The sequence below is a fragment of the Pogonomyrmex barbatus genome, unplaced genomic scaffold, assembly GCF_055798465.1.
Source record: "Pogonomyrmex barbatus isolate J1 unplaced genomic scaffold, ASM5579846v1 scaffold3, whole genome shotgun sequence".
Classification (NCBI taxonomy): Eukaryota; Metazoa; Arthropoda; class Insecta; order Hymenoptera; family Formicidae; genus Pogonomyrmex; species Pogonomyrmex barbatus.
This window is the reverse complement of record NW_028297127.1, coordinates 10,873,072-10,894,023: the sequence shown is the minus strand read 5'-3', so window position 1 is coordinate 10,894,023 and position 20,952 is coordinate 10,873,072. Positions and strand designations below refer to the sequence as shown.

General features: G+C 40.3%; 1 protein-coding gene across 3 annotated transcripts in view; it reads right to left on the bottom strand.

Annotated features, from left to right (window-relative positions):
• Window positions 1–20,952, bottom strand: part of E75 (ecdysone-induced protein 75) — a 90,498-nt gene that overhangs the window by 17,160 nt on the left and 52,386 nt on the right. The window lies entirely within an intron of this gene.

Below are 20,952 nucleotides of genomic sequence, written 5' to 3'. Positions count from 1 at the left end.
CCGTCGTAGTGTGCTATGTCGCGGCAGCCGCAACGGGCCCGACCAATCGGCCGTCAGCTCGGCGGGCCCCGCACTCTCGTGATTGGTCTGACTTTTCCCTACCACGTCTACCACGACCGGCCGGCGGAGTCTCCTTCCTCCCGTTGGAGGAAGTTCATCGGCCGAAACCTTGACTGAATTACCCCGCAGCAGCGGCCAAGGCCATGCGCCCTCTCGCTCGAGCTAACCGCGAATGTAGTGATTGTCGCATTGCTTCTCTTTCTTTTTCCCCCTCTCTCATTCTTTTTCTTTCTCTTCCTCTTCCTCTCGCTGTCTTCTTGTCTCTCTTCTCTCTCTCTCTCTCTCTCTCTCTCTCTCTCTCTCTCTCTCTCTCTCTCTCTCTCTCGCTCGCTCGCTCGCTCGCTCGCTCGTTCGCTCATTCCTCTCTGTGTATCATGTTCTTCCCCTCTTCCTTTTTTTCTTTCTTTCTTTTCCATCGATGTACTATGTAAGATTGTCCTCTCTGTCTTTTTCTTTTTCGCAACATATACCGCGTTATTTCTTTTTTTATTCTCGCGGAAAATGTAGGATTTCCGTGCAAAGATTTGCGCCTTTGTCATTGTCTCATCGATTTAAAGAATTATTTGTAACGATTTGCGAAATGTAATTTATTTTTAAGATCGACCATCAATTTTGTATTCATGAACGAAATGACACTGATTGTCACGTGCATGTTTGCGCAAAAAATGTGATGACGATTCGACGTATCCGCTGAATTGGCTGATACAAGAGATCAAGTTAGTGTCGGTATTCTAACATTATAAATTACACTCGGTGTCCCGATCGCATTCTCGTGACTGTTTATCGGTTTTCTTACGCTGCATCGAATTACCGCTGATAAAACTGAACTTGATATTAAACTAGTTATCAAATCTCTTAAAGTATGCAACAAGAACGGAAAAATTTCGTGTAAATATTGAAATAAACAGCATAAATATTTTTTTATCAAGCTTTAGATAAACGATTTTTTTGTATTGAACGTTAAGTATTTTAGCCATTAAATCTTAAATCAAATTATTATCAATTAGTATGAAATTACTCATCGATACTATCAAGATTATGAATTACATTGATTATGAATTACATTTTCACTTGCATCGATTTATTGACATTTTGATTGCGTAATTATATGTAAAAAGATGAAGATATATAAAAAACAAACGGGAGAAATATTCGTAATATCATTATTATAAAATCGACGAAACATAAAATTATTATGTTAATGGCAAAATGTATTAGTTATTAAATTTAATAATTCTTGCACTCTGTTTATGCATCAAGCAAAGTTAATATTTTTTATGTATATTTTATGTATATTTACAAAGCAATAAAAGTCTATAAAATGAAGAATATTGATTTATGAGAATATTTTATGATGTGTCTCAGGAAGCCAAACAATAGTTAAATACAAAGGGATTGCCTTGGTTGGTAAAGGGTTAAGCTCCATTTTGCTGAAGTTGGAATCCTTGGTTTTTTGTATTATAATAAATGTGACTAATTCGCTTTTTCACGAAAATGTCATGCATGTCTAAAAAAATGTAACGTTGAAAATATTTTAAAGCTCTTTTACTTTGCCTTTAATATCTAGCAGGAATAGATCGAATATAAACTTTAAAAATATCAGAAGAAATATTGCGAACAATTTATAAACATGCCAAATTCACTTTTGTTAATCAAAAATAGTTATAACTATAATAGTTATAATAGTTATAATTCATTGTAGTTAATATTATATTATATAATTTATATAATTAATCATAATAATTTTATACAAGAACACAGTTTGTATACATTTATTAATACGTTATAATATTCATAGTTGTATAAAACTGATATAAAAACATGTAATTCTTAGTTTCGATGTTTATTTTTCGATATTTACAATTTCTCTCTTTATTGTCTTTCTTTATTGTCTTTCTTATTCAGCGTTTCTTACTTCCGCGAATGTGTTTTGTCCAATGTTTTTATAGTTTCTCAATTAAATTTCAACGTGTTTTTAACACATTTTCACAATTAAATATAACAAAATTTCATTTCCCGTAAAATAGATTTACGCGTATAGTTTGCCAAAACATTTCTTCACGCTCTCTCACTCGGCTACGAACTCGGACAGACCTCGAACGTAATGGCCGCGACGACGGAGGTCAGCCGTTTCCTTGAAATCGGGTAGCGACCTGCAGCCACGCACATTTATATGCAATGAATATATTCCTAGTGTCTATTTTTAAAGGATTATATTGTAAAATTATTGCACATTGCGCGTTGTTTTGATGCTTTAGCCGTCAGTAGTAGTAGATGATATTAACTTTTCAGATATTAAACAAATTTTTAAGAGTTAACGAAACAGTTTCTTCGCTAGTAAATTTTAGAAAGTCGAAATAATCGTATATAATTTTTTTAGAATAATTAATCACGTGGTGATGGCCGACGACCTTCACGAAAGAATTAGAACGATTAGCTCAAACGATAAATATACGACTCTGAAAGATTATTACTATTTACGACTCTGAAGGATTATTAATTGCGTCGCGACTAAACCTATAAACGTGTTTTTCGCTTTGTTTAATTATCGTGCCTAAATTACATGACTTTCCACCTTTGCGTATGTCTGATGAGTAAGTACATTTAGTAATTATGTAAATGAGATCATCGGATGTTTGCATTGTATCGAGGCTGTCCGTGATTCTTTCTTCTCGCTATAATAGAATACTAATGTGCAACGATGCATATAGGGGGGAGAGAGGGAGAGAGAGAGAGAGAGAGAGAGAGAGAGAGAAAGAGAAGCGCAGATAAAAATGTAACAAGCAAGAGCATAATTAGAGGTTGCTTCCTCGCGGCAACCAAGGCTGCATTGTCTACCATCCGTGTCCTTGGCACTGAGCGACCGGTCGCCGACTTCATCGCTGCTTTTCTGCTTTCAAGACTCTCAGCTTCCAGTTTCGTGTATTGTACGATCACGATGTGTACGTTAAAAATTTCATACATCTGATGTTTATTTGAAAAATTATTTATAAAGGCCACATCTTGACACAAAATAAAAAATAAAAAAAATATACATATATTAGAGAATATAGAACAAATAAAAATGAAGACTTATTTTATATATGTATATAATTCTTTAATTCGTCAAGGTTTTATGCATATAGAATCCTGTAATTATATTTTATATATATATATATATATATATATATATATATATATATATATACATATATGGGAGTATATTTTGTATAACAAGCAAATGTGTATTGTGTACATGTATATATACACACAAGTGCACACACACACACACACTCACACAAAAGCGGAAAACAATTTTTGGTCTGACCACTGCGCTTGATGATTGCGAATACTCGCGGGTTAACGGTGAGCGTGTCGCGGATACATGGGCCTGGTGCATCAGCATGGGCACCGATCGTCGCGTATATGTCGTAACGCTGAGTAATATGGCGATACTTCCGCAGTGGGCGCTATGGGGCAAGCTATGGGCATAACGGTGCGCACGGCGCGTCACGCATATGCGTGCGTAATGTCACTGAACCTGGAGCAGCAGCAGCAGCAACAACGGCGAGTGCATGTATATACAACCCGCAAGAATATACCACACGACTATTCTATTTCGTCGTTTTACGTCATTGCTTACACCTCGCTGAACTGAATGTCTTCTGTTCTTGCTTAAATTCGTGCTAACGTTAAGTTTTACAACGCGCTCTTAAAAATTGTGCGATACAGATAGGAAATTTCAAAAAAACTCGCGGAATAATAATTGGATTCCTGTTATTCGCGCGTTTGCAAAAAATATTTCAAGATTTGGTAGTAAGTATTTATCCTTGCCACCACTCGAAGATATCATGAAATCTGTTTAATCACGTGTGCGCTTCGTCGGTATGAACGGTTGACGGCGGGTCAATTGTCCCAAAAAGAAAAAGGAACGGAAGAATCGGTGGGCGTGGAAAAGCAGTCGCGTTGCATCACGTGTGCACTCGCTGCACACGTACATTAACATGCGCGTTGTATTTCACCGGCGTAATCTTTTTAATGCGGCGCGTGTCTTCGATCATATCACGCCCGGGAAGCACAGTGACTCAGGATATGTGTCAACTGACGATGTGTCGAACGGATGCGTAGGCATCGAACTCCTCGCCCATGAAATTATAAGCGTAATAATATCACCGCATTTCCAAATCATATTTTTACGGCGCATTAATTCTGATTCTTTAATTAAATTTCTATTTTTCAATTTATATTATATTTACCGAGGGAATATCATTTCTTTTTTCAGTTTGAAATCTAAGTTTGATGTCCGATAAAACTCTTATTAATAAACCAAAATGAAAAATGATATATATATATATATATATATATATATAATTATTGAATTTTGCTCCGTTCCGTGAAACGCGTTCTGCGCCTTATTAAAACGAAAATCCGTGAGCTTTATGAGAACAGCGCGTATACGCAATACCGTTTGCTTACAGCGAAAGAAAAATGGAAAAAGTAATTTCTCTCCTGGCGCCTCGCGCGCTGGGTCGGCCGATGGACGACTTGTGCCGCGACCTGCAAAGAAACGCAAGGAGGCCGCTTGACCACCTTGCTGCGCTCGCGAGCAAGTACAATTGGCGTGCAATTGGCTCGCGTCTAAATGTTAACACGCGACCTGCTGCCGATGCGAAAGAGGCGTCGCATCTTCTCAGGTGGTGCCTGGCGGAAGAAACGAAAGGATGACACGATGCAACGATGCGACGCGGATAATGTAGATGTCCGCGATCGAGTACAGTTGCAACGAACGGCGATGCGAGATGCGAGCGAACCAAGACGCGTCCGCGATTCGCGCAATTCGTGCTAAGGAAAGAAATACCAGTACCGTGCGCCCCATTCCGATTGTGTGAGTTTCCTTCGGAAGACTTCGATTTTCAAAGGCTCAGCATCGCGAACCGTTAGATCTTTGATGAACCAAATGATGAACAAGTTATAGTAAAGTACTGTCAGCCACAAATCCCGTCGATTTCAGCGTAAAGAAAGAAATAGAACATGATGATTGAGCATCCTACGTTTATCATACCGATCATCAGTATCTAGTATGAGGATTTCGATTTTCAAAATCTCATTTCCTTAAGTCATTATATATATTGTCGACGGGGAAAAATGATCGAGCTGTAATAGATTGCCGCTTATAAATCGGATCGCGTGGGTTAAGCGAACGCGAGAAGCGGAATGCCGTGTTATCCTGGCTGTGTTCTAGGAACCAAGAGCGCTCCAACCTGCGAAGTCTTAGTCTTTCTTGAACCGTTAGAATCCTGTGCCTCTTGAATATCATAATCTTTACGTACTGAATAGTCGGTGCATTTATATAGCTCTTGCATGTCGTATTTTTAGAAATTTAGAAATACGTAAAAAAATGTTAAAATATCAAATTGTGTGTATTTTGATTTTTTTTTTTTTTTTTTTTTTAATGAAGATATAGATAAAAGATATGTCGAATTATTGAGATCGTGGGAAATAGAATTTTTGATTGCAAAGCCAAAAGATATGCGACCGCGGAAGGAAAAAGATGTCTTCCGCGAGGAAACGACAAAGATAAAATGCAAAGATAAAAGACATCGGTAGGCATCGACAGAGAGAAGGAAAAAGAAAGAGAAATGTAAAGGAAGAGGAAGAGGGAAAGAGAGGAGAGCGAGGAACGTGTGCCACTAGCCCCAGGCTGGCCTGCTTCGCATTGCTACTTCGAGGTGCAAGTTGATTATAGTGAGTATTTTTACCTGGTCCCGCCTCCTCTCACGGACTAACGAACAGACGGTCGCGGCAAACCGCTTTTTTCTCCCTCAATTGATCGCGAAAAGCGAGGAGAAACAAGGAGACCGATCGAGTCTATCTAACTCGAGAAAGATAAGATCGTGTTTCTAGGACTTGAATGCAAAAGTGATATAATCGATAATTGATCGACTAATTATTTCTTTCTTTCTCTTATTTTTGTAAAGCTTTTTTTAGAAAATTTGTGAATTTTTATATAATTATTTACAAATTTTAATAATTTAAAAACAATGACGTTAAATAAAATATTCAATCAATTTCTTGAAAATATAAAAGTTTATTTAACTGTAACTATAGACTGCTTACAGCCATATATTTTATAATAGCATAGCAAAGATTGTATTTTTTTAATTTACATATTTTTATTTCTGTCAATTTAATTTAACAAATAATATAAGAAATATATTATAATATTAATATTTGATAGAACCTTCTTTAATATTTTGTACTTTTTGTTTAAAAAAAAATTGATCTATTTGAAAATTATATTTGAAATTAATCTTCTATCACTCTTCTAAAGACATTAGCTATTAAAAAATATTTTTAATAAATTTGGATAAATGTGCAGAGCAGGCAACCAGCCAAGTCATCGAAAAATTATACATTTTATAATAATGATTATGATGATATTTATTGGAAAATATCATAATTATGTAATGTAAGTTTGTTTGCCATAAAAATTTGTCCACCCATTTATCTGTAGACAAATGGCCGATAGTAAATCTTACTTGATAGGTAATAACGTGCAACGACGGAACCGACCAATCAAATCTCGATTCGCGCACCAAAGGTTAATGTATTTAATATGAACGTGACATGAAGGAGTAATGAAGAGGAAAGGTTGTTAAGATCCTGGATTCACGGTCATCAATCCTAAATCGGCGAGAAGTCCGTTCGCGAGGCGTGGTCTTCGGGAAGACAATGAACACCAAGTTGATGTCCTCGCGGTGCGTTGATCCAGAGAGAGCAGTCTGGAAACGATTAATGGGGCTTTTACATAACCGGCCTTGCCGTTCTCGAAACTTGCGAGGTCTCGCCCGTCGTGATGTCGCGGCGATCTAACTCATCGTCTGGCATCTGCATTGTAAGTCTGACAACAATATGCTGCATGAGAACCGGTTTCGCAAAATGCGGGTACAGCGTTGTGCAGCGCGGACGCCGGTTGCATCTGTTGCATCGAACGCGAGAGCGCAGAAGAAACTATAGTGAGCGGTGAGAAAGAACGTTTTAATATATACGATACGAAGATAGTATCGTTTTTTGTATAACGGCGCGATGGAAGGCCGTTTCTTGCAGAATTATATAGAATCGAACGCATACGATCGCTTGGCAAACTCGATATGTTTTTTTTATAATATAATGATATATGATAACAATATGATTGAAGGATTGATATTGACGAGAGAGAGCGAATTTCGCGTAGATACGCGCTCTAATCTTAATCTTTTATGGGGCTCTGCAAATAAGAAACTTTGCGAAGAAACTTTCCGCGAATGACAGACCATAAAAGGGACAATCGTATACTACCGATTCAACGTACATTTAATTGGGGTAGAGAACCGTGTCGCGCCTCGATTCACTGTCGGTAGCGGCTCTCGCCGGGGTCCTCCACCAAGTGGGCCGGAAAGCGAAACCAATCGCGACTGGCGTGGCGTGGCGTGGCGTGGCGTGGCGCGGCGCGGCGCGGCCGACGTGCTCCCGAGGAACCGACGACCGAAAAGCTTGGCACGGTGAGATTCAATGACCTCGCAATTGCGCGGCGGAATGCGCACTTTTCGCGGACGAGCGGCACGCAGCCACTGTTCTTTGAAATTCCATCCGAGCGTAGGAAACGAGGCCCTCCGCCTCGACAATGCGATATAATTGAGTAGGTATGGGAAGGGAGTAGGGGAAGGTCGGTCACGGGTATATATCGCCATGTGGTTGCTAAGTCAAAATCGGTCTATCCACCGAGCGAAGCTTCACTTCACGGGATGGGATCGAGAGGCGGAGGAGAAGTAGAGAGGGAAGAGGCAGCGGCTTCCGCGAATGTTACGGGACTGCATAGCGACGTGGGAGTGCAGCGACTGCACCGGCGCGCGCGTCTTGCACCAACGTGCACGCACGTGCACACACGCTGATCTTGGGAGTGCGCCGACCCCTACCAGCTCGCAAAACGGTCATCGACCTCCGCGCCGTTCGTCCCCGTCCCACCCCGCGGCTCGCCATCTCGTCGCGCCACGCTAAGCCGCGGACGAGCACCTGCGTCGACGCTGACGAAACGACGCTCTGCCGGGACTGCACGAGTGTCGCGACGCCCGGCACAAAGCCTGGGTGGGGTGGTAAACCCGGTAAGTGCGGCGGCAAGTGTCCGATCGATTCTTTTTTTTAAGCTCCAAAAGAAGATTATCTCTCAGCCGTCGATTTTTATCATCAAACGTACAGACGTACAGATTGGTAAATGTTATTTTAATATTTCCTTTTTGCTCTTTCTAACGGTTAAAGCGATTTGACATTACACGAAATTTTACAACAGAAAGTATAATTAAGAGGGAGGAAATTTATGCGACAATCTCACTTTGTCGTTTGAAAATCTTAAACTTTCATTATTTTTTATAATATTACTTAACATCGAGGATAAACATTAACGATTCGAACGTCCGAATTAGATAACCCGAGTATTGCTCCGAGAGGCTGCGGGATCGATTACGTTTAGCTTCGCGCAAGTTTTACCGCGACGCGGAGGAAGAAGATAAGTTCGTTCTTTCGCCCTTTCCCTTCGGCCTCGTTAGATAGACGCGCTTTTACTTCCCGGTGTTTAGGAACGCTCGATATGTGAACGTGGCAGAGAGAGAGAGAGAGAGAGAGAGAGAGGGGGGGGGCCGCTCGAAAAATGGAAGGGAGGGGGAGGTGGGCAGAAAGAGAAGAAAGAAGAGGTGCAAGAGGAACAAGAAGAAAGAAGAAAGCCGAAGAAGAGGGGAACGCATCCTCGGGGCCGTCCTAACGGTAGGGCGGGTCACTGCACGCGACTACGCGAATGCAACTCTTTGCAGTTGCACCGCGAGAGCGCCGGGCAAAGACTTCCACCACCATCGTGTGCACCGGTGCAATGCCCTACCTAGGTGTAACGCTCCCAGCTGCCCTTACGTGTATCTTTGCCGTACGCGCGTTCTCCTCCTTCCTCTCTTCTCGTTCCTCGTTCTCTATCTCTTTCGAGTCCTTGAACTCTCTCGCGAAGGGTCTCGTTGGGAACACGAAGTGGCAGTCTCCCGCGATAATAGCATACGAAGATATTCGAGGATATGCACCTGATGGACTCTTCGGATGTCCCGTGTTCCGCATAAACGGATCGGATTCAATTGCAAAAAAAATCGAACGATTCCCTCCATGATTTACAAAAGTAACGTAAAGTGTTTAACTGTAAGCTCGTAAATTATCAAATTTACTAAATAAAGTCTTTTCTTCCTTACAGGTTGATAAATAAAAAGATTTATAGAGCTGAAATAAATTTATGAGACATGATCTGAAATCGCGAATATTAAATTTCGAAAATCTGAGACACGATCTACATAGTTGGCGCGTGCGCGCGCGCGCACGCGCACGCGATGTGATCTCTGTCCTGCTTACGAATAACTCAACACTACTGAGAAATTTCGTCGTATTTCGTCGGTACGGAACGCCGAGCGTAACAGTACTCCTACGTTTCTACGTTTAAGTACGTTCAAGTTCCACTCGCGCTCGTACGCCCGCGTAGCAGGAGGTACGTGCGTGCGTAAGAGCATGAATGACATAACGATTGTACAGTCGGGCGTCGACCCTCGGGGGATCGCCGGTACATTATTGGTATTGCACTAGCTTCTCTATACGCAGCTTGCTTTTTTTCATTTGTTTTATTTGCTACCGTCCGGAAGAATCGCGTTACTTGTCGATGCCACGACTGGCTGCTAAATTCTGCATTGCATAAATATATCATATTATCTTTTGTGTTAGACATATGTAAAGATACAAATGACGTGAACGTGCGTTTCGATCATTGACCTTTGGCAAATGTACTAGCATCGTATTTCTATTTAAAAAAAAGTTTTCTATTAAATAAAATATCCTTTTTAATATATAGGCTCCTCTTATAGCCTATTTTTATAGCCTTTTTATAGCTTTTTATAGCTTTATGTGATATGATGAGAATATTTAATTATTATAAGTCGCGCGTTCAAGTAAAGTACGAATTATTATAAGCTTGTCAGAAATTTAAGAAAAAATTGTTATCAATATAAAAAAAATATTTGTCTGTCTACATAACACGATACGGATAACAGAAGAGAGTTTATTCGAGGTATTAAATTAATGTCTTGAAGAATTATGAAAGCAATATAACATTTGATGTTTCCTCAAGTTATAAATTTAATTTGATTTTATAAAAAAATATCAAGTTTGATGAGTAGCGCGGTAGCGGTCTGGTAGCAGTCAGAAATAGGCGTCTCGTAGCGAAACGTTGCTTGGCGCGCAAAGCCTGTTTTTGTGACCCACATCGTCGAAAGTTCGTTGCCACTATAATACAGACGAGGCAGTTACCTGCGTAGTTTTGTTAGATGAATGATCTTTTGCGTCATTCGATCTGACCACTGTTTTCGTTGATGTGACGTCTGGAATAGTCGAACCGCGCATGAAACCTGCCGTTGCGTGCGCGATCGTAGGAGTGACTCTCTGTCTGTACAATCGGTCTCTGTTTTGACATAAATTAACTGATATAAATTAAAAGATGGAAAGGACTATCATTAGTATCATCTATATCCTGTTAAAAAGGGCTTGCAATTAATTTTTATAAAAATTGAAGTGTCTCGAAGTATAATATATTTCTGTATATTCTGCATAATATTTTTTAGTATACATGAAAAATATCGATTATCCTTTCCTGGAAAAGCGTTCGAAAGAAAAATGTATGCCGAACATTTATATAACTTCTTATGTCTGCGAAAACATACATTTTAGAATTCCGTACATCACGCTACATTTTAAGAATTATTCTTGGCCACATAACAGCTTTCACAACAGGTTGCTTTTTCGATTTCCTTTTCCGGCAGCTTTCAATGAAAAAGCGAGTCTCGTTTCGCGACTCGCTCGACTGTCGAAGATTCTCGATTTCGGGGCACCGACGATGGAAGAAGGAGGCGATGAACTCGGTCATCGGGCAACAAACTGCAAGCCCCACTAGCTCGCCATCGTGGCTTCCTCTTTGCCTCTCGCTTGTTCCCTCCCTCGACATTTTGCTTTTCTGTTTCTCTGCTCTCTCTCTCTCTCTCTCTCTCTCTCTCTCTCTCTCTCTCTCTCTCTCTCTCTCTCTCTCTCTCTCTCTCTCTCTATCTTCTTCTCTTTCCGATTACATGGCACTCACACGCATACGTTTCCTCTGTACGCGAAGTAACGCTGCTTGGAGGGACGCTTGACCGTGAACTTCTCAACGTTTCTTCGAGGTTTCTCGCACGGAAATCGGGAGGAATCATGCCGACCGCGTGATGCTTCCTTGCGATTTCTTACGGTCGCATCACGGGAGGAAAACGATAAAGTGGATACTAAACCAACCGTTTGATTTTTAAACACGTGAGATCATAATCCTTTAGACACGTAAAATTTTCAATTAAAAACCAAGTTTAGTTCTTAGAACTATTCTGAATCGTCGGATCTTTATATCTTTCTTCTGAATTATGGATTAGACCATTAGATAATAACTTCATTTGTTTCAGTCGAAATAAACAAATTGAAAATATTTTATTATTTTTCCAGTTAAAGATAAACGTTTTAGAATTTTTTTGAAAAGATTTAAAATATATTTATAAATGTCATATACCACGATACAATTAGATTTATTCTTGTCTTAAATAATTATTATTTTATTGCTTATTTTTATTGCTGTCATCTTTTGTGACCCAATAAGATGGATTGGTTGCTAGTGATTATAAATGAATAAAAAGTGACTTTGTTTTATGAGCTCCTACTTCATGTTTTTTTCCATTTCAGATTTTTCTTTCTTGTCATATGATGAACAGATCCACGATCGAAGTAGCGGTTCCTTCCGCAATCTCTAATAATTTCTTAAATGGACGATAGCAATAGGTCAATAGTTTACAGACAAAACGACAAGTCTCAACTTCGTGATTCAGAAATAGTCGAAAATAAACATCTTATACCGCGGGATTTACGACATTTGTCCTTTTTATTTATCTCGCCAATCTTGCCAGAACTAACTATAAATTGATAAACCGCGTGGATGCCGCCATTCCCGGAAGAGGCGAGAGCGGCGTTGATTCGACATCGAGGTAATCTCCTGGCGAAGAATGTACGGGAATATAAGAGAAAAGGACGAGAGAGGAGAGGGGGGCGGGAGGAGGGAGGGCGGAGAGAAGGGACGAAGCGAGGAGGTTAGGCAGGAATCTCTCGTGTGCAATTACTTCAAGGTACACCTAACCAGGGCTATGCACACCGCGGGCGAGGGCCTCCTGACAAACGGTGAAAAAGCCCGTAGCGTAACCGTTGCTGTTGCTGCTGCATAGCACATTGACGTCGTTGCTAGTGTGGGTTACCTGGTTAGTGACCGGCCAACCGAGTTCACTGGCATCGGCCCTCTTCCAGGTTGGCTAATCTTGCGATGAACGGAGAACGCCTGTTCGCCTGCCTGCTCGCTTGCTTGCTTCGCTCCTCCGCCTTCCTCTTCGGCCACCTTTTCTTCTTCCTTCTTCTCCTTCCTCCTTTGCTCCTTTTGCTCCTCTTTGATAGGAAATTCCCTTGGCGATTTCTACCGCGGTTTCCATTGTTTCCGATATATCCCCGATAAAATAATCGGCGATAACTTATTCTCACTTGCCTTATAATTAGACGACTCATGTATGAAAGAAAATGAATTCAGATCTGATTGTATAATTTTTTTTTTATTAATATTATTTTACGTAATTGGAAAAAAATGTATTCAAGAGTCAGGGACTTGCCTCGCTCTGCTGAAGACCTTCCATTTTTGTTGGCAGTCATAATATCATTAAAGATGCGCGCGTCGTTTTACCGACCTTGAATTAAATTTATCGATAATGTAATCGTGGTATAACATTTTTAGAGAATTATTAAATAATACCCGGAAGTTTAGTCTGGCAATAAAAAGCGACGTACAAAATTTATCAATGATTCACGGTGTACCCAGGCCAGTATGGTCGTATCTCACGCTAATCTATTTCGTCCGATCTAGGCAGACGAATGACGCATCCGGTCATACGTTTCAACATTTATAGCTAGCTGTACGCACGTGCGTGCGGCTGCGTTATAAGCAGGTGAAGTAGGTGTAACGCGTGTCATCTAGATTTACCATACATATGGAATCACGGGATTGTGGTCCAGCGCAGCGATCTTCTACGTTTAAAACTTTTCATAATTTTTAAAATATATAAGATAAAGTTAAAGATATAAGGTAAAGTTAAAGTGTGTTATTAAAGATAAATTTTTAAATTAATTAAATTTAAATAAATTTTTTTAGTATTTTAAAAAATAAGAAAAAAAAATGAAATTTGTATTTGTTAAATCTGCCTCGCTTAATCTGCCGGAGAATATTGAATAGAAATTTAACCGATTCGATTCTATAATTCGCGTTGATCACGCATGAAATAAGCAATTTAGCAGTCTCGTTCATCGATTTTTCGTCCAGCCACAACGAGTATTAAATTAAGCGGCGGCCATGAGTCTACTTTTTGCATAATTTTTTGTCTATCGGTCCTTGAAGTCGTCTACCTTGGGGATTCGATGATCGTCTCTCACGCAAAGTTGACCTCGGCGAGCATGAGAAAGATCTTAAAGGACATCAACTACCAGCCTCCTTTATTCTATTTACGAGAGACTTTGATTTATAGATTTTAGATTTCGAATTAAATGACCAAGATGTATATAAGATTGGACATAAAAAAAAAAAAAAAACTTTTATTATTTATTTTCAGATTTAGAATGTAATTCGCCGAGATAATCTCATAATTTTCACTTATAAAATTTTTTTATGCAATTGAAAGGCCCATTATACGTTCGATAATACTGGTAGTAAGTAAGATAGTTCTCGCCTTATGAAGCAAATGCAATATAAGTTTGGTGTTGGTGAGGAATAGCGAGGACAATGCTCGGGCTGAACCGCTTCGGCATCGGTCAGTGGCCGTGTGCCTTGGACGGTTACGTATCACGTATTCACAACGCGAACTCTTCTTTGATCGGTCATCGGCACGACCCTCGAGCATCATGTGCACACGCGCGAAGCGCCGTCAGGGCGGTGGATTTCAACAATCCGTACGCATGCACACGTTCACCAATAACTACCGCGTGCATTCACCCCACAACATTACTAGTGTCATTACATCTAATCCATCTTATTTGTAAGACAAAGACGTTGCAACTTATAATAACTGTGAACAATTATTTTCATGAAATATGTGTTTTAATAAAGAGAAATAAGAGCAATGATAAGATAGATCGAATAGATCAAAAGAGAGAAGTAGGCAATAATATAATGAGAAATAGAATCGCGAATAAAGTGAAACGCATGAAACTTTAATTCGAATGGAATCGTGATCTCTTCGAGTTATATCCAGTGGTATAGAGATAGAAATTCGAAACGATTTATCTATCGGTGTTTTTCAATTTTTGAATATTATTGTTCGCCACGTTATCGTTCGCATCAATGTATCAAGTGTAATTTGAATTTTGATCATTGAAAATTATCATGATATTATTCTGATTGTTACAACATATACAATACGAAATTTTGATTGTTTCAAAAGAACTTTTTTTTAATTTTCGGATAAAAAATATTCAATTAATCAGTTTGATTATTTGTATGAGAAGATTTGTATGAGAAGTCAAGTTGTCTTGCAATTATCCTTAGATTTATTTAGATTCCGCTCTAAAAATGAAAAATCTATTATAAAAATCAAATTAATTTCACGAAATCACTCGATCGCTCTATTACGTAGAGCTCTATTCCTCTAAACAGTGTTCTTGACATATATCGACAGAGTGCTTCAGCTGTACCGATGCAGAACGTCTCGAGCATCGATTTAACATCCACGACGACGTAGCTATTGCGAGAACGAGACGGATGGCCGAAGTAAAAATGAGAATTCCCCCGTGAGAGGAGGGGAGGAACAAAGACCGCGTGCACGGCTAAACCTGACTGTGCTCCAGATCTGCCGAGCGTTCTAAATTCATAAGTACCGGCGGTGCAATCGAGTCCACCGGCGGGGCATCGAGTGCTCGCTTATTCGCGTGCTCGGAGTGCTGCGCGACGAGCGCGAGCGCAAAAATGGGAGGAGACCAGCCGTGGAGGTTCGCGGGTACAGGGGAGTGGGAGGAGGGAGGTTAGTGAACGCAACTGGACGTCGGTCAGTCACCTCCAACCATATTGCTCCACATCCGCGGAAGATAAAACGCGAAGGGGCGGACGAGGGAGGACGCCGATGGCTGGACTAGATGGCACGGAATAGGACACGAAATTATGCATCGGGTGAAAGGATCGGGCGAAAATCAGCTCGCGCGATCGTGTTATATTTTGCCCAAATTTCATTCCCGTACCTCTTTCGAGAAAATAGATTGTCGCTATTTTCTCGTAATCGCTTTGACTTGAACGGGAAAGGAAATTAAGCAGCCGAGCGCGTCGACGTTGCCGAGCTCACCGATGTATTTAGTTACGCATCTCAAAGATCGAGCGTTTGTATAATTGCACGCTACTTCGCTAAGGCGAATGTTCGCTTCACGGCGAGAGTGTCACGAAACAATGTGCGATAGCGTGCCAGAGAAAGTCTCGTGAGAGAGTATATCTGGGAAAGCCAATCGCCGTCTCATGACTAGTACGGCCTGCGATACGATATATGTATTTTTCGTATACCAGCGAGCAACGAGACAGTACTAGAAACAAAGAGATCTTATCGTACTTTCTTGTTTTCTTGCCTTCTGGTTGGATCGTAAGATGCAAAAGCTCGAGAGTTATTCAGCAGGTTACCTATTTTATTTGTAGAATATACGAGAAGTCCAATCGAATAACGATTTTTTTGGATGCAAATGTATCGCATAAACTCCACATGGCGCATTTCAATCTGAATGAATCTTGCATTTTGAATTTATTAACGGTCTATTCCCGTTCCAACAAGAAGATGACCGCGTTCGCGACTTTCTGCTCACGAATACGTCCCTTCCGGGCTGTTAGAAGGCCCGCTTGCGGTAACGAACGACCGATGGGACGGGCATTGGTAGGTCCCCATGGTGCGTTGGCGTGGTCCCGCATTAGCATCGATATAGCGAGGGTCAGGTCGGGTTCAGTGACCCGATGCATCGTGTTGGTGCATCGTGTTGGTGCATCGAAACACGGCTAGTCCGCGCGAGGAATGGAGAGTACTGGAGGGAATGTTAGAAAAGACCGACAGTTGATGTCCAGTCATTCGAGGAATCGTGATGATTTAAAGAGGAACGAGTATATCGTCAAACATCGATCTGACTAGCCATTTTATGGAAGTGAATGAAAGGATTATACTGTGACAAGAGTTAAATAAAGAACAATATAAATAAATTGTTTATAATTACATATAATATAATTTAGATAAATCATTATAATTTATAAGACTGTATATAAACTCCAGTGGAAAATTCAAAAATGAGATTAGATATTTTATATTTATTCAAATTTTAACATGAAAAGTTGATATCTTTCATCCACTTTTCCTTTCATATCGAGCAACGTGATCATTAATATGAATATATGTGTCATTTTATCGACAATTACGATACGGAGGATAGACAAAATAAGTGCAATAGGACACCTTTGATCGCATACACACACACGTACACGCGACATGGTTTAAAAATACCTCTGAAATTGCAATAGAGTTACCCATGTTGATGCGAAAGCACGTGGCGCCTTGCAAAACTGGCCCCTTCTGTGCGCTCATTGGCCCGCAACGCGCGCCGCTGACCGAATAACCAAATTTGCGCTTGCCTACTTTAGTCGTTACGTAATGTATTTCGATTGATTTCGCGCTAGCGGACCCCGAGGGACTTACTTCAAACGTATTCCATATCTTATTGTTAAATGTCTAAGCATTGTGATTGACTTCTGTGTGAAAATTTTGGAATTTATTTAATTTTGCTATTATTATAAAGCGAGCTTACAAAATACAAGAATCTGGAAGAACACAAGATTTTTCTTATAGATATGAAGATATTTTTAAATTTTAACTAGTGACAATTATAAAATTATACGACAGCAAAAATTGAAAGATCTTCTCAAAATTAAATCTAAAAAAAAAAAGGTAAAAAACAAATTTTTTTAAAAATATCTTGTTAAGTAATTTTATTGATATTCCAATCAAGTTACGACTTGTTACGTCTTTTACGGCAAAAGTTCATTGGTTGAGTATAGCAAGTGTACGTTCGCGCGTATACACGGCATCATTGCGGTTGCTTCTAACGATGCATCGACCTCTCTCCACGTGGCATGTGCGCGGCTAGTGCACGGCGGATCTACAGTTAGGCGAACCGAATTCGCGACAATGAACGAGGAAGTTAGCCGCAACTTGCCGACCTATTTTTAGATCACTAACGGATGATTGCATGCGGATTTAAACGCCCTATTTTCGAATTTCTATCACGATCGTTATATTACGTTCTATTTTTATTTTAAAATAGAATCTTTCCGAATAAACTGTGTCTTCTTCACTTAGACCTTACAACACAAACATTTTTTATGCAATTTCTTAGAGACAAAAATTTAATATAATAAAAAATAATATATTTGTATAATATGCAAATTACGTTTGCAATCTTGGCATAGTTGTAGTTTTGGAATCGTAATGATCGAATCTTATTGACATTTCGTCTTGGTTTTAAAATTTTCACATTCGCTGGCAATTAGTTTGTTATCGGGTCTCGCCCACGAATCGGCTCCTCTTTCGTTCATGTTGACTCGTGATCCCGATTCGGGATCTGACCTGCTTCTATCGATCCAGCTTCAGAGCGATTAGCATTAGATCTCACCAACGTACCGCCTACATGATTCGACCGACTATATAGCAAAAGGGCACCTGCCAACCTGAGATCCTAGATTCGAATGAAAGCGAGTCTGCGGAGGTTGTACGAGGGATCCTCTTGTTCAGTAGAAAATTAATTGTGAAATAATTGCGAACTGATACGATTGTACAATCGCCATTATGCAAGAAGGAAATAATTGCAGAATGTCACGTGTTTTCAATTGCGATCGTTCCAAGTAAACAGTATATAACAGGATATTTGGTAAGAAATGTGTCCAATTAAGCGAATGAAATACTATCGGCGACTGCTTATCAAGCGTAATTGTCACGGCATTTCAACATTGTAATTCAGTACGATTCGGGAACAACAATAAGCGTCAAGGCCCTTGACTCCACGTATGACACACTACACCAAAAGGTAGATTCTGCCTGATGGCGTAATATATCGAAAGAGTCAGTAGCCCGACGACGAGCCATTGACCCAACAAGGCCGCTTAATACAGTAGAAAAATTTGTGATGAATCCCGGAACTACTACACAGTTGTCTCGATTAGCATAGTTGTCTCTCTGTAAATAGATTTGACCGATTTCGTCGCCAAGGCGTGATGTAACATTTCGGTAGGATTTGTTCCCGGCAGCACCTTGAATTCGAGGTGATCTCACCTACATTTATGCTATGAGAGCGTCGAAATTCCAAATCAGAGTCCTTCCCGTGCCAATGTCTGACATCGAGATATTCGCATCTCAAATTCAGCCACGTGACTCGGCGGAATCATTTCCTTGGTCGTTCACGCGCGCGCGGCGCGCGGCCTCCACATGGAGGACATTGTCGAGGATTTAGCGAGTCTGCTCGAAGCGTGGCGCAAAGAGAGTGGTGGAGGGAGAGAAAAAAGAGCGTCCTCATCACGAGGTGTCACTGACTCCCGTACGTAGGTGATCGACCTCCATAGTCCCCACCGCCTCTCTCTACATTCGTCCCTTGCCACCTTCTTACTCCGTCGCTGTTTCTCGTTGGCACTCTTGCCCCCCTTTCCTCCTGGCCGTCTGCAAACGCGTACCGCGATGACGTAACGCCGGTTATTCAACCTGGTTGGCCAGTGACGAAATGCCAATGGCCACGATCCGGCTCTGCGAAACTTTCCTCCGCCTCGCATACCCGCCATAAAATAAGACGCGCTCCCGTTTCTTCTTTTTTTCTTTATTTATTCCTGCTCAAAGGAAACGTATGCACGTCGTTTCAATGTTAAACATCGATAATTAATCGTGAGATTGCGTTTTCAAGGATCGTGCTGATATGTGTCTGATTGCCCCTGGCCATAAAACATATCGTAGTCTTGATTCAGACGATAAAAAAATAACAAAAAATAAGTTAATTGCAGTACGTAATACTAAAATATCTGATTAGAAAAAGCGGGAGGATCTCTCAATTAATTTAACATCAACCTGCGCATTAGGCTGTATGTATATTCGTCATGTCCTAATGCAAATCTAATGTCAACTCTAACATAAATTGGTCAGGATGAATTATGCCGCGGGCCTAAACTGTTTGGCCGAAAGTGTTTGGTGTTTACGTTTGTTGCTTTCGTGCGTTTCCAACCGCTTCATCGTGCTCTGATTAAAAGCCGGTAGAATATTCGACTCCGATTGTTGGTTTATTTCATGGAAGAAAGTGGGGTAGAGAGAGAAAGATAGAGAGATAGAGAGAGAAACGTATATCTTTGATTACATCAGGATTATCAATCATCTTCGAAAGGCGAAGAAATCGTCGTCATCAGGAAACACGGAAAACTAATTTAACATATTTACTTTATTTATATTCTATTTAATTTATTATTTGATAATTCATATTTTATTATGAATTGTCAATTATAGCTCTGACAGACTTGAAATCACAAATTTTGAAAATGATTCGTTATAAACTTTAAAGATCACATATCAGACGAAACACGGTACTAAAGGCAGATAGATTGATAGAAATGTAGCTGTTATGGCATACGTCAATTTTTGAATTGCTGTTACTGAAGCGTGACATATCAGAATGATCCCCTCTGAACGAGAGACCGCTCGCCGATCTATCGATCTATATGCTCACACCTTACGAGTAGATTCTGACACGTGTGTTTCTACTAAACGTGAACTCGTGATTCCGTTATACGTGGAATCCTGGGACGAATGAGAAGGTAGGTGCACGCGTCAAGGATACGCGTGGCGGGTGTTCGCGCGTTAGCTGTGTGAGTTTAACGCGTGTGGAGAAGAGAACGAGGCGCGACGCGCGGTACATGCAGCGGTGAGTGACCTATGGCTCCTCTTGTCCCTGCCCTCCGCGAATATTCCGTGTCAATGTACTTGACTCACGCACGAATGTCGTGCAATGGTATGAGTACGCGCTCGCTGGACGCGCTTTTATCGATAAAACGCGCGATAGATCTCTATCGTTTCTGTTCGAACGTATGATAAGATGACGTAATTGGAAATTGATCGACTGGATCCGCGCAAATTTCTGCGATCTCTCTCTCTCTCTCTCTCTCTCTCTCTCTCTCTCTCTCTCTCTCTCATTGCGAGATTTTATCGCAAATTGAAAATAAGATTGAACTCGTCAATCGTTTAAGGAATCAGGTTACTCTTATAAAATAGATGGGGATTAATTATTTATTCTAAATAAATAAAATTCTGCACTATCTTCATCTTGTAGAATATTTAAAGTGTTAATTTGTTAAGACAACATATTAATTACGTTAAACTAAAATATCGAAATACTAGTTACCGGATGACACAAATCTAGATCGTTCAGACAATTATAATTATGGAATGTTGATAAGAAAATTCGAAAATAGATAACCGCGAAAGTAGTATGCGGAACTATTGTGGAACCGACATATTTTTCGTAATTTTGCTTTTTGTCGTGCATCGATTTAACGGTGAATCCTTAGGCGAGATTACAAGGAAGCAAAGTTGCGGCTCACAATGTCATTATATATGGTGAGATAATAATGAATTTTCTTCGCAAAAATCAGCCATTCTAGTAGAATGTGCGTTCATCACGCAGCAGTCGCGCCTAGAGTATAACCGAAGAGGCGAACGAACCCGG